Below are 12261 nucleotides of genomic sequence, written 5' to 3'. Positions count from 1 at the left end.
TGGAGAACCATCAAGACTTGTCAGCCATTTGTGGCTTCATTTTCAGAAAGTTAAAGGCAGAGTCTCACCTGCGGTAGCATATGTGCAACCGGGTCCCTATTTTGCATGTGCAAATTAGGCATGAGGGCACGCGAATGGAGCTAATGCCCTTTCCAACAGATGGTACCACTGACCGTGAGCCCCTGTTTGGAAATACACTTCTTTGGAAGGAGTGCCAGAGACTATACGCAATTAGGAGAACTGAGCGTGGTTACACTGCCCAGTGCGTTTGGGAAGTCATGTACTGTCAAATCTCTACACATTTCTCTGCTCCTCTTGGCCACTTTCCCACTCCTGGCGAGGGAGAGGGGGACATCCCTGATATCTGCTTGTGCAACGATGCTGGGATGGAGCACAGCAGGAGCACTCTGTAATTGGGCTCTGGTTAGTTGGGGACGGTGGCAGTGGGCTACAGCTCCTCCCTGTGAGCCTGGTGCCTGCTTAGTGGGCACGGACAGACAGCAGACCTGTCACCTCCCCGGCGGTGCCCTCCTCACCGCTGCAGCCAAGCTCTGGCAGGGATGCTAATCGCTTTTGAACTGCCACTTCATATGAAGAATTCAGATGAACTGTAGAAGCACTTTGCCTCAGCTGCCTTCCTGGGCTGTGCCAGGAATGCCGCTGGCTGCTGCTGCTGGCTATTGCATCCCTCAAGCAGTTACACCATTGTCTCAACTGCAAAGTGGCAACTCTCTGATACGGGGTGGCCAGAAGCAGCTTCCTAAATCATCTCAAGTTGCCATTCTGCCCTCACTGCCCATCAGGCTGGCTTGCCTCCCATCCCTGGGATCTGGAGGCTCTGGAGACATAGGCATGTGTTTAACCGGCATGGCAACTGAGGAGTCGGGGAGCAACCCTGAGCCTCCATCCATGTCAGATGTGAGCTGTGACTACAGCAAACGCAACGTTCTCCTTCCTGACCCTGCTTTCCCCACACATCCACTCTCAACGGCACTTAAAAGGCGATCGATGTGTTGTGTCCTACCCAGGTCTCACCCTCCTGCCATTCCACTAGAACACCAACCATTCACTGGGACACTGCAGCCTCCGCAGCTCTGCCACACTAAGTCACTCCAGGGTCCACACCGAGACACCAGCCAGCGATGCCTTATTCGAAAGGCATGTTGAAATATCCTTTGACATCACAGCATCAGAAAAATCAGTTTGGAAACCCCTTGATTCAGAAGGAAAATTGTAGCATCAAGCTCAGACCTCCCCTCCGCCCAAGAATTTGCTTTTATTCTTATAGGCTAAATCTCGCCTTGTTAGGCACAGTGGCCTGCATTGAGGTGTGCTACTCTCGACATTTCAGGATGTGGGCAAACGAGGTAAACACGAGTGTGGGAGAAATAAATGGGAACGTTAGAGAATTGCTGCTCAGACGCAGTGCTAAACCCTCCAGCACTGAATGCTACAATTCTTTGTCATAAACACATCAATTACAGTGTTTATATCAAAGCTCTCAATACATTATGCTATTAATACAAAAATGACAGCTGTCATCCAACACATACAGCAATGTCACAGTTCCAAAGCCTACAACAAAAATACGGGGTTTGATCCTGCAAAACTCACATTTGTGCTCAGGCAAACAATTGATTAAATTCAAGGAAACTATTCAGCTACATAAATAAAGACCTCAGAATCAGTGCCAAAACCATGCTTGTAATGCAATTTAAGTACATTATTCTCAAGCAACTTAACTAATTCTTAACAAAATAACAAGTAATTAAATTGTAAATGTGATCAGCTATGGATTTTTCAGAGTAGGCAATATACCATTTCCAACAGCAGAATCGCTGTGAAGTTCACTGGACCCGTCTGTAACCCAGAATGGTTAAGCCACTTTCAATGTAGGGATCAAACCTCTTTGACATCAGCTGGTCCTGCAGCCAGACACTCAGAGGGTGAAGTGGGATCCCTTCCTCTTGACAGCAAAGCCTTAGAAATTAATAAATTTAGACTTTTGTACCTGTAGGTGAAGAATGCTCTTAAGGAAACACTCAGAGGCGTGAGGTACTGGCTGGAGGCCACAGCGACAACCAAGCCACAACCTTACAGAAATGAACCTTGAAGCAAAGGCGAGAACATGGTGTTTTACCTCCTCACTACATGCTCAAGGGCTCCTGCAACGCATCATGAAAGTCCTCTTTAAGCACGCTGGTGTCTGGAGAAGTGCAGGGTGAGGAGCCTTGAAAGGGGCTCCAGGCAGCAGCAGGGATTCAGAGAAAGTGATGGATTTAGAGCTAACGTTCTGGAATACGTCATCAATCAGAAGTAAACATGTTAAAGTAAGGATGGATGAAGGCAAAGAGAGGATCAACCTTGCTGTCCAGCACCCAAGAGCAGTCAGTTCATGCTGCAACCGCCTATAGAAACACCTGGCAATCCTCATTAGACATCCACCGATACAACTGCGCTACACATACAGTTGTGTATCCATGCAAATAATTTTAAACAACTGAGCCATTAAACTCCATATATACCACCAAGAAAGCAGACTATGTCCATGATTTCTTGGAGAATAATTCATTATGGGCTGTAACTACTGGTTTGTCACTAGAACAATTTGTTGGAAAAGAATAAGCTCTGCGTTTCTTTCTAAATCCTAAAGCTGACAGCTTTAAAAAACAAAACCCAACCAAAGTATTACACTAATTTATTTTAAAGACTTTAGAAAAAAGCTATTTTCTGCACAAAGGTAATTGGATGGGCAGGGAAAATATAGACTTTTCTTGCAACTATAAACTGCCTCAGTGGAATGGATGGGACAGTTCAGGAATCCAGACTCTGTTCTGCACGACCGAGGGTAGCAAGGTCTGGGATATGGTTTGGGCAGCTGGTCCTGGGAAATGAAATGCAAATGCAGATATTGGGGTAGAGAAGAGGTGAAAGCATTCATTCTAGAAAAGGAAAAAGCAACTAAAGGCCACCATGAAAAATATACATGTAAAGCATTTTAATTTGCACGTTCGGGTGGTAGCTTCTTCCTTACGTGGCATAAAACGGGGTAAAAAAGAAAAAAGAATAATTCATCCACATGTAACACCAACTTAGTTTCTTGTAGAACTTTTTACTAGAACAATTTATTCTCACTGAAGAATCTGCACATGGGAACCTATTTACTGCCAAAAGTTGAAAGAAGCTGCTCTTCAGCTGCTTCTCCAAGGTAAATTCTGGCAGTAACGGAGCATTTGGAGAAAAGAAAACTCTGAGCTGAGATTTCACTCAGGAAGAGCTCCAGTCGGGCTGGCTGTCACTTACACCTGCTGAAAGTGAGGTAAAGCTGAACAATAAATGCAGTAATTCCATCTTTCCAGACTCCCTTCTACTGAGAGTGGAAGACTGAAGGTGATCTATAGCACAGCCATGGAAAACATGAGATCTGTTCATTCGTATATTACAATTAAATGTAATAAGTCTAAAGAAAACTGACCCACATCCAGCAGGCAGTTCCAGGCTCCAAGTGAGGATGCGCTTTCCACAAAGGCTTAAATTCTGCTGCACTCAACTAAGCTGCAACGCTTAAATCCTCCTCTGAATCTCGCCCTGGGCCATTTTAAATGCAAAAACAGATGCAGAATGAGCCTTTCCACAGTGGAAACATCTCTCCAGAGCCTAACCACCTTCCAAACAGCTTTGCATTTTGTTTACTGAGTTTTATTGTCCCTGCTTCCCAAGTGCCCGCTTTTAAAATCTCTGCTGCTTCTTCTACTGTTGCTAATTTTACCGGTTTGGGCTATTTTCTTTCCGCCAGCAACTGTCTTTGAATTCTCTATTAATGCCAAAATATCCACATCGTAACTCCACGGACATTCCCAAATCAGTAGTTTTTTAAATCTTTTCCATTCTGCCATGCACGCACCGCTGGTTTCACCCTTCCTCCTTATCCTCATCACCCACTCCCATCTGCTGGGATCTGGGGAGAAAGGACTCCGCCGAGCTATTTTGCAAGCCTTCCTTTATCTCCAAGTTTCTGAGAGCGTAAGAAAGTCTTCCAGAGAAAGGAGGTTTTACTGTCACAGACTAAGGAAAATCAATTTATCCTTGTCCTTATCTATAGCCTTATCTGCAGGAAAATACCAGCCCAATATTTCAATATACTGCTGACAGTTCTCGATGTCTGGATTAAACACTCCCATTTTTCCATAAATTGCCACACTTCAAATATTTTATTGCCAATTTTGGAAATGGAAAGTTCCCGTAGTTTTAAAATAGATCACCCATGCAGTACTAGAGGGAACTCATTACTTTATCAACTGAACCAAGTGCAAGAGAGAAATTCCCACCCTCAGGAGCACCTGCAGCAGAGACCTCATCCCCCAAAGACCGTCTTCCATCAGTTTATAATTGTTTTTCTCCCCTAAATTACAGAGACAAGGCCAAGAAGGAATCTGGAAAGGCAAGAGGTGAATGAATGGGTGTTAAAACTAGACAGGAATTGACCCGGACACAGCGTACGTTGGTGTCCCAGCCTCAGCCCCCCCAGCACGCCTGCCCCAGGATCCCTTGGCTCCCCGGTGAGGGCAGCCCCCTCCCTGTCCTCCAAATGAGGAACAGCAGCATGGAGGAGACAACCACGCTCTCCAAAAGGCTGCAAACTTCACTTTTCCAGCATCTGGGTCCAGAATAGGTCTGTGTGTGTCCGACAGAGGAACGCTATCCCCAATGCTGGCTTTGTAAGAGGGAGAACTAGATGGGGAAGGAGGACCTGGGAGCAGACCCAGATGCCATCAACCACCGTGGCTGCAAATACCGAAACCCATCGGATGTGCAAACCCCGCGAACGGGGTGTGAACTCGCTAAACCAGCGCTCAGGCAATTATTTGTTTGGATGTAAACCGATCTAATCATAGCTGCTGCTGCTGCTCCCTCCAATTACTGGAGTTTGATTCTGTTTACATGACATTTACATAACCATATAGGGCTATTAAGCACTTGCACCCAATTAAAAGCTGAATCATTCAGTGGGTGATTCACAGGCACTGACCAAGCTGCTCCACTGGCGAGCTGGCAGAGCACCGGGGCTATCACCATTTGCCACAACAATTCCGCTTTCCCTCACAGCTGGGGAAGGCGCCGGCAGCACCTCTCCCAGCACAACGCTCGCACGTCGCTTTGCATTTCCAAACGTACGACAGTGTTTTCTGATCTCTGCGCTGTCGATTCTGAAATTGTTTTACACCCCATAAATTCCATAACGTGCCAAAGTAAAGACCTACAAACCGTCATCATTTAGGATGATATACATTTAATTTCATCCAATAAAGCTGCTAGCACTTACCACAGCGCCTTTCGTAGAAAACAACTCGGTGTCATCTAAACAGCATGTCTCCCGCCTGCAGCTATCATACGGCACGGCGCTGGGGGAGACGGGGCCAAATCTGATCACGGGGAAACACGAACTCTGTCAAGACAGGAGAGCCGCAGCTGCTCACGCTGAGCCTGAACCAGCACCGTGCAGCTCCGGACAGGCTGCCCTGCGGAATAAAGCAAAGTCAGAAAGGTCTGAGGTAAACGTCCAAGCCAGACTTTCTTTTTTTTCTTTTTTTTTTTTTTTCTGGCTGAGTGAATTAACATGCTGACAGCTCACAGTGTCTTCTGAGCTCAGGCTGTCAGCCTGCTCGCTACTTTGTCTGACGCAGGTAGAAAAACTCGGGAACAAGCGGTATTCAGACCTTTCATCTTTAAAACCTGAAAGGTGCTCCCATTTTCCATTTCCCCTAGATGCCTTATTATCATTTCTAGCTGCTGTCCCCGCGGTCGGTGGTCTGCACGTGGTGAGGACATCAGGTTTCCACTCCAGCTGACGATGCGCAAGCTGCAAACCCCATGCCCTGTGCCAGGACAGCAGCTCAGGCTCGGGCTGCAGAAAAGCCAGACACGCTCCAGCCCTGCGGACACAACAGACCCTAAAAGCCTCCCACATCCAGGACCTACACAGGAGCTAGATCCTCTGTCCAGATCTTGTCCAAGTCCCAAGCTTGCCATACAAACAACACAACAGGAAGGAGATGCTGTTTGCCTCGCTTTACTTAGCACGAGTAGCTAGATTTGCTGAAGCCTTTAGGCTGTGAGAAAGTTATTCTTCTTAGTAATTTTCCTAGCAGCTGGTACGGTGCTGTGTTCAGTCTTTTAGCATGGAAAAGTGTTTGATGTCACACTGATGTTTTGGCAGTGTTTCTCCCAAGCCCAGGACTCTTCGGTTCTCCACATTCTGCCAACAAGGGCAGGTGCACAAGGAATGGAAACCAGAAGGCAGGGAGGCTCCAACCCCCGGCTGAAACAGAAAATCAACAAGATAAGAGCCTGCCTGCCTGGACACAGAAAAAGAATCCAATAAGATGTTAGAAGACCCCAAACCAAAAATCAGCATTGCACTAAAAGATGTGTGGACAGCACGTGAAGGGCCAATGAGGGGTGGGTGTGTGGATCACAAGGGTAGCATTGCCCAGGGATTTCTTTGTTGGGGGTCTGTCTCTTTGGAGGCACCCAGCCAGGGCTGTTCTTGCTGCTGTACCTTTCAATTAAATTAATTATTTTATAAAATCCAACGCCTGAGACTCTGCTGCAGGAAACCTAGGGTCAAGCCTGAAGGATGGAGCGTGCTCAGGAGTAAGTATGTGTGTGTGTGGACACCATGAGCGGTGCGTGACTGCTCAGTCAGCAGGACGTACAAGCATCCTTCAGTCTACTGGCACAGGCATCAGAAGCCATGAAGATCTGAGCTGCCTGGGCTACCAGCCCAACAGCAAACACTGCTATAGCTGTTATAAAGGAAAAAAAGAAGTGCCTGGACCCTGATATATGAATGAATGGCTCTGATGTATGAATGTGTAACGAAATAAAGCAGAAAATCTGTGCCTTGTGTCCTCGTGTCTGTTGTTCCTGACCTAGCTTGTGCATCACCCCTGGCTCTCTACCAGCCCATCTCCAGTGGGCAGCGCTGGTACGGACCCTGCTTCGCTGCACAGGACACTAATCACCTGCCAGCCCTTGCCCTCCCACAGCTCCCACTCCACTGAGCAGAAGATCTTTGCATGACCTAGAGGAATAAAAAGCAAAATGGTGCTAAAGATACATCTAATAGACGCGACTAAATAGGGGCACAGGTGTGTATTTCCCTCACCCCGTCCTGCTGCGCTGCTACCTCACGCTCTGCCTTCCCCAGAGTAGCCATTTTATGCACTTTTCCCCTGGCAAACCCCTCCTTCGCTTTTATACCTTTTCCAGCCTCACTTGCAGGCAAATTTTTTTCCATAAATTCACTGAACTGTAGATTACTTTACAGTAAAACGTCTCCTTTGCTAGCTAATGTCTCCCATGTGTTTGAGTATTTAAAGCCACTTTCAAGCATGCTTTGCTATCTCTCCTTAGCATGCGCAGCAAAGTCCCTGCGCAGGGTTTTCGGCATGGAAGAGTCTAGCGTGGATAGAAGCTAAACAGAGAAATATTGTCACCAAAGAGGGGAAAAAAAAAAAAAAGGAAGAAAGAAAAAAGAGAAAAGCTGACAAGAAGGAAAACTGACGCTGGAAAAATGCCAGCCCTGTACAGTCAATCTTCGGGTTGGCAGCAGAAATGCCATTAAGTGCAAAAGGAAGAGGGTCTCTGATGACAGAGGTATGCACAGGCTTAACACAGGGTTGATTAAAAAATAAACAACAATAAAAAAGTCACATTTCTCTCTGCTTAGTGTTAGTAACAATCTACTGCAATTCACAGACAGGGCTGTGCAGGAGTTTATAGCATGGTGTCAAAGACAGCCCTCTCCCAACCCACCAATCAGAAAAGACGTGTAAAACCATCCAGCCCAAAACACTTGGGTTTCTCCAACTTCAGCTTTTTTTGCCTCTCTGGAGCAAATCCTCCTCTTGGCACCAAACGCAAAGAAAACTTTTCGCAAGAGCGGGTCCAGCCTTGGCCATTTCGGCAGCTCTGGGCAGTGCAGCGGTACACCTCCACCACCAGCATCCCAGGGGGGCATCACCCTCATCCCAGTTCTGTCCACGGCAACTTTCCAGTGGTGGATCTGTTGGCACTGGAGAGCCCTAAGACAGCACCCAAGCTCGCACATCTCTGCTCTTTACCTCTAGGGAAAAAGCAGACGTTGTTCATTTTGCCACGAAGTTGGCAGAAACGTTCTTTATTTCTCAGTATCGCTCTACACAGATGTACTTTTAAGAATTTCTCTGCTACAGAAAGGGGAACTGTTTTCAAAAAGCCCATTCAAATAAATACAATTTTAAGGTCTTTTCCTGATGATTATGATATTTAACCTTTTTTTCAGAAATACCTGTATGAACTAAGATCTTAAGTTGTTAAAAGGAACGTGGACTCATTAAATGATTTCAAATAAAGAGGACTGGAAAATTAAGCTTTTAAATGCTAGATATATAAAAGTATTTAGAAGTCTAAGGATGCAGATAATCACCTAGTAGGATTTTTATTCGGAGTGCATCTGTCAGTATTTAAATATCTATGAAAACTGGCCCGCTGCCACATTTTAGAAATAGGAATATGCAGCAAGATCTTTAAACAAGTTTAGATACCCAACTCCCGTACATTTTGCCCACGGCTCCTAAATCATTGTGTGGTTTTGAAATGTTTATCTTCCAGCTAAACAGCATCAGTTGTCTGAAAACCATAAACGCAACAAATATCTGCCATGGTAAATTACCCAACCAGTACAGCTAGTGCCCAGACACATGATTAAGCTGCCATGGATTAACAAGCAACTACATTTCACTAAGCTGCCTGTACCACCACTTTTAGCCCAATGCAAATTAAGAAAAATGTGTTAGCATGAACGTATTTCACTGGGGTACGAGCCTGTATTTGTCACGGGCAGAGGACACAGGCAATCAGTTATCCCAGCTCAGCAGAGCCACAGTAATTCTCCAGGACTTTGCTCGGGAGCTCTAACAACTACATCAGTGGGATCCAGAACCCAGAAAACTACACCTGAGAGTGGGAAAATTCTTTCAAGGGGACAAGGAAGAGTTATCACTGGTACCTAATTGGCAGTGCTCTTGCCATTTGGCAGCAGCCCGGAGACGGCAGCTCCTCCCAGCAAAGCCCCACAAGCCCAGCTCCACCAGAGAGCAGCTTCACAGCTGGATGGGGAAGGAGTCAGTATCATACATTAAATAAAGCAAAGCAGCCTGGTAATACCAGGCTACAAATAATTGAGTGAGTAAGCACATTGCTTATAAAACTCTCAACTCCCTGCCAAGTCTTAACAGAGTAGGACATGCCTTTCTCCCCCTTCCCAGGCATCTAAATAGATACTGCAGAGGACTGAAAAAAAAAAAATAGGTGACACAAATTTCCACGTGGGAGGAGAAAAAAAAAATCCCCTATAGATTCCCCCATGTTTTTCTCAGAAGCAGCTGGTGCTGGCCACTGCAAGGGAAAGGAGGTCTTACATGGTATTGCAATATTTTTGTTCCTATTCCACTACGTCAATATTATGTCTTTGATTCATTTATTGCGCCTGCTATAAAAGCCCAGCTTCTGACCTTAGCAGAAAAGGGTGGACATATTATTCTCACATTGTTTTCTGCACAGATCATTGTAAGTGAGGGACACAAGCCTTTCTGGAGACAACTCTTTTTCTTGCATTGTTTTTTCTCTTTATCTAAAATAAAATACATTCTTGACAAAATATATTTGTACAGCTTTTGTCAACAGAGAGCTGTAGTTAGAGCTGCCTGGGTGACAAAAAATTGGGTTCTTCAAAAAATATTAATATTTTAATGACTGCTCTAATTCTGCATAAGGATGGGAGGAGGCTGAAGGAGCCCAATGTCCTTCAGGAGCAGGGAAGTGAAGGCAGAGGTTTGTGATCCCAGCCCGAAGAGGAGGTGCATGCAGAGCTCCATGAAACCATGGGGAGCCCCTACCAGGGCACCAATACAGAATTGCTCTGCCACATAATCACCTCCCTATGCCCTAACTCATCCATTCCTCACAATCAATTACTAACACAAGCAAGACCACCCCAATGGCGCAGAGGGACACCGTCCTGCAAGGGCAGTGAGGTGGGAGCAGGACTCTCCTCTCCACCCACAACCTTCATAAAAAACAATTTTGACTGTTATGATTTGACTCCTGGCCTTCCCTTTACCTTCCTCTGTTCCCCACAAATCTCATCAAAGAGATTCTGAGCAGTTGCGCCTGCAATAGTGATCCCAAAACACAACGAACTAGTCAACTGGATATATTGATAGAAGAACTAACAACACACATCCCAAGGGGGAAGCAAATCTCATCGCATGTTATCCAAGTAGTGCAGGGGTAAAGTCAAAGATTTTAAGTCAAGCTTCAGCTTGGAAGTATATCCAAGTACAGTTCAGGCAACACAGAATTAAAGAGAAAACATTAAAAAAAAAAAAAAGCAAGCAAGCTTCTGTTTTGGGAAAGAGGGATTTTAAACCAAGAGACAGTTAGTAGTGTCCATTCTGGAAACATCTCAAAACCGCCCAGAGGCAAAACAAACAAAACCAATTCTTTGCTGGCATTTGGATGCTACTTGCCCTGGGTACTTAATTTAATATAAAACAAATCCCCTTGGAGCAACAAACAAAAAATTTGCTAGTAAACAAGATAGCTCTAATTACTTAACAGTGTAATCCAGAGTAATTAAGCCACAGTATCCAGAGCAGCTAAAAGCTACGTATATAAGCGAGTGTCCAAAATATTTCAGGTATCTTTTGAAAAACAGGAAAAACAGGCTGTTTTTACCTCAAAGCCAGAGAGTAGCCGGCATCACCACAGATGACCCTTCAGGGTGATGCATCTTTGCCTTTCCCAGGGGCTGTCTGGGACTTGGACTCCTTCCCCAGCAGCTGCCCATCAGAGCAGCTGGTCTCCCTCCGGGCACATCGCTGGCAGCTGTGGGGACTCTCTTCCCAATTCCCTGCCCTCACTTTCTCCCTGGGATGCTGCCAGGTCCACCCTGCTGCACCAGCAATACATCCCCCTGCCCAAATGCCCGCCCTGCTGCCTGTGTTGGGTTGTGTCGGAGACAAAGGGCTCAGCACGTGCAAAGCTTTCCCTGCATGGGGCTTCAGGAAGCAACGGGAGGGTTTTGGACTTCAGGGCTAGGGGATGGAGAAGTTGGCACCAGGAAGGACAGTACAGCCTTCAGGCAGGCACCTGGGAGGCTGGAAGCTCATCTGCATGGCAGAGTTTGGAGGCAACATCATGTTATCAGACAATTTTGGCAGCTCAAGGGAGAGATCTGAAAAATGCTGGGAACATGTTGGATGCCAGGAAAGGTCGAGGCTGCCGCCTGCGGTCCAGGATAAAACAGCCATTTCACTTGATGTGGGGGAGTGTGGCACTCGGCAACATAAAGCTCCCAAAGATGCCAGAATCAAGGGCTGGTTTATGAGACTGAGCTCCATTTGGTACCTGAGTGTCTCATTACCCTCATTACCCACATGGGTAATTCTAAATGCCATGTGCTCATGAGAAAATTACAGGCAGAGCATCTAGGGGTAATGCTTTGCTCTCACAGAGGGGTTGGGACCTACCTGTAGATCAGCTGAGGTTGGGTGCCTGAACCTCCACTGGGATTTGGGACCCATTTCCTCAACTCCCCACTGTAACACAACACACACCCCTGCCTTTGATTTCAATTTCTGCAGTAATCCCAACTCTGATCAGCTAATGACACAGTTTCTAGTTAACGTCACACCTGGGACATCCTCAGAGCAGTGGGTGGGAGTAGCAGGGCTCTCAGAAACGCAGCCACGCGAGGGCAAAGTGGCTGCAAAGGACCACATTTGGCTCCAGATCCCCACACCTCTTCCCTTGTCCCGCTGATCAGCGGCGATCACAGCAGCTTTGCAGATGTTTTGAGGTATTTGGGCCTCGTGCCAAACCCACATACTGACCTTTGAACAACAGCTATTTCTCCGTGACCGTGCTCAGAGCATCAGCCTCCGCTGAAACCATCAGTCTCACAAGTGATGATTCAGTCCCCGTTTCCCTTCAGACTTCATCATTACAAGGTCATCAAGCACAGCATGGTATAAAATGCACATAAAGCAGCCACCAGAGTTCTTACAAATATCAAGCAGTTTCGATATCTTTCCACAATACTTCAATCTGGCTGCTGATTAACTCTCGCTTTATATTTAAAATTCCCCTTGCCAAAAGAATGTCTGAGGGGGTGTATGAAAACTAAACAACACGACTATAATTACAGTCAAATGG

The 12261-nt window shown here is 46.2% G+C and overlaps 1 long non-coding RNA gene across 2 annotated transcripts in view; it reads right to left on the bottom strand.

Annotated features, from left to right (window-relative positions):
• LOC141749488 (uncharacterized) overlaps positions 1 to 7808 on the bottom strand; it is a 44180-nt gene extending 36372 nt beyond the window's left edge. For both annotated transcript variants that reach the window (XR_012589368.1, XR_012589369.1), the window contains exon 1: positions 5324 to 7808. This is a non-coding gene — a long non-coding RNA (uncharacterized LOC141749488). The remainder of the gene's footprint in view (positions 1 to 5323) is intronic.
• Positions 7809 to 12261: the final 4453 nt, after the last annotated feature.

Source organism: Larus michahellis, chromosome 10, assembly GCF_964199755.1.
Source record: "Larus michahellis chromosome 10, bLarMic1.1, whole genome shotgun sequence".
NCBI classification, from domain to species: Eukaryota; Metazoa; Chordata; class Aves; order Charadriiformes; family Laridae; genus Larus; species Larus michahellis.
This window is presented reverse-complemented; position numbering and strand designations above follow the sequence as displayed.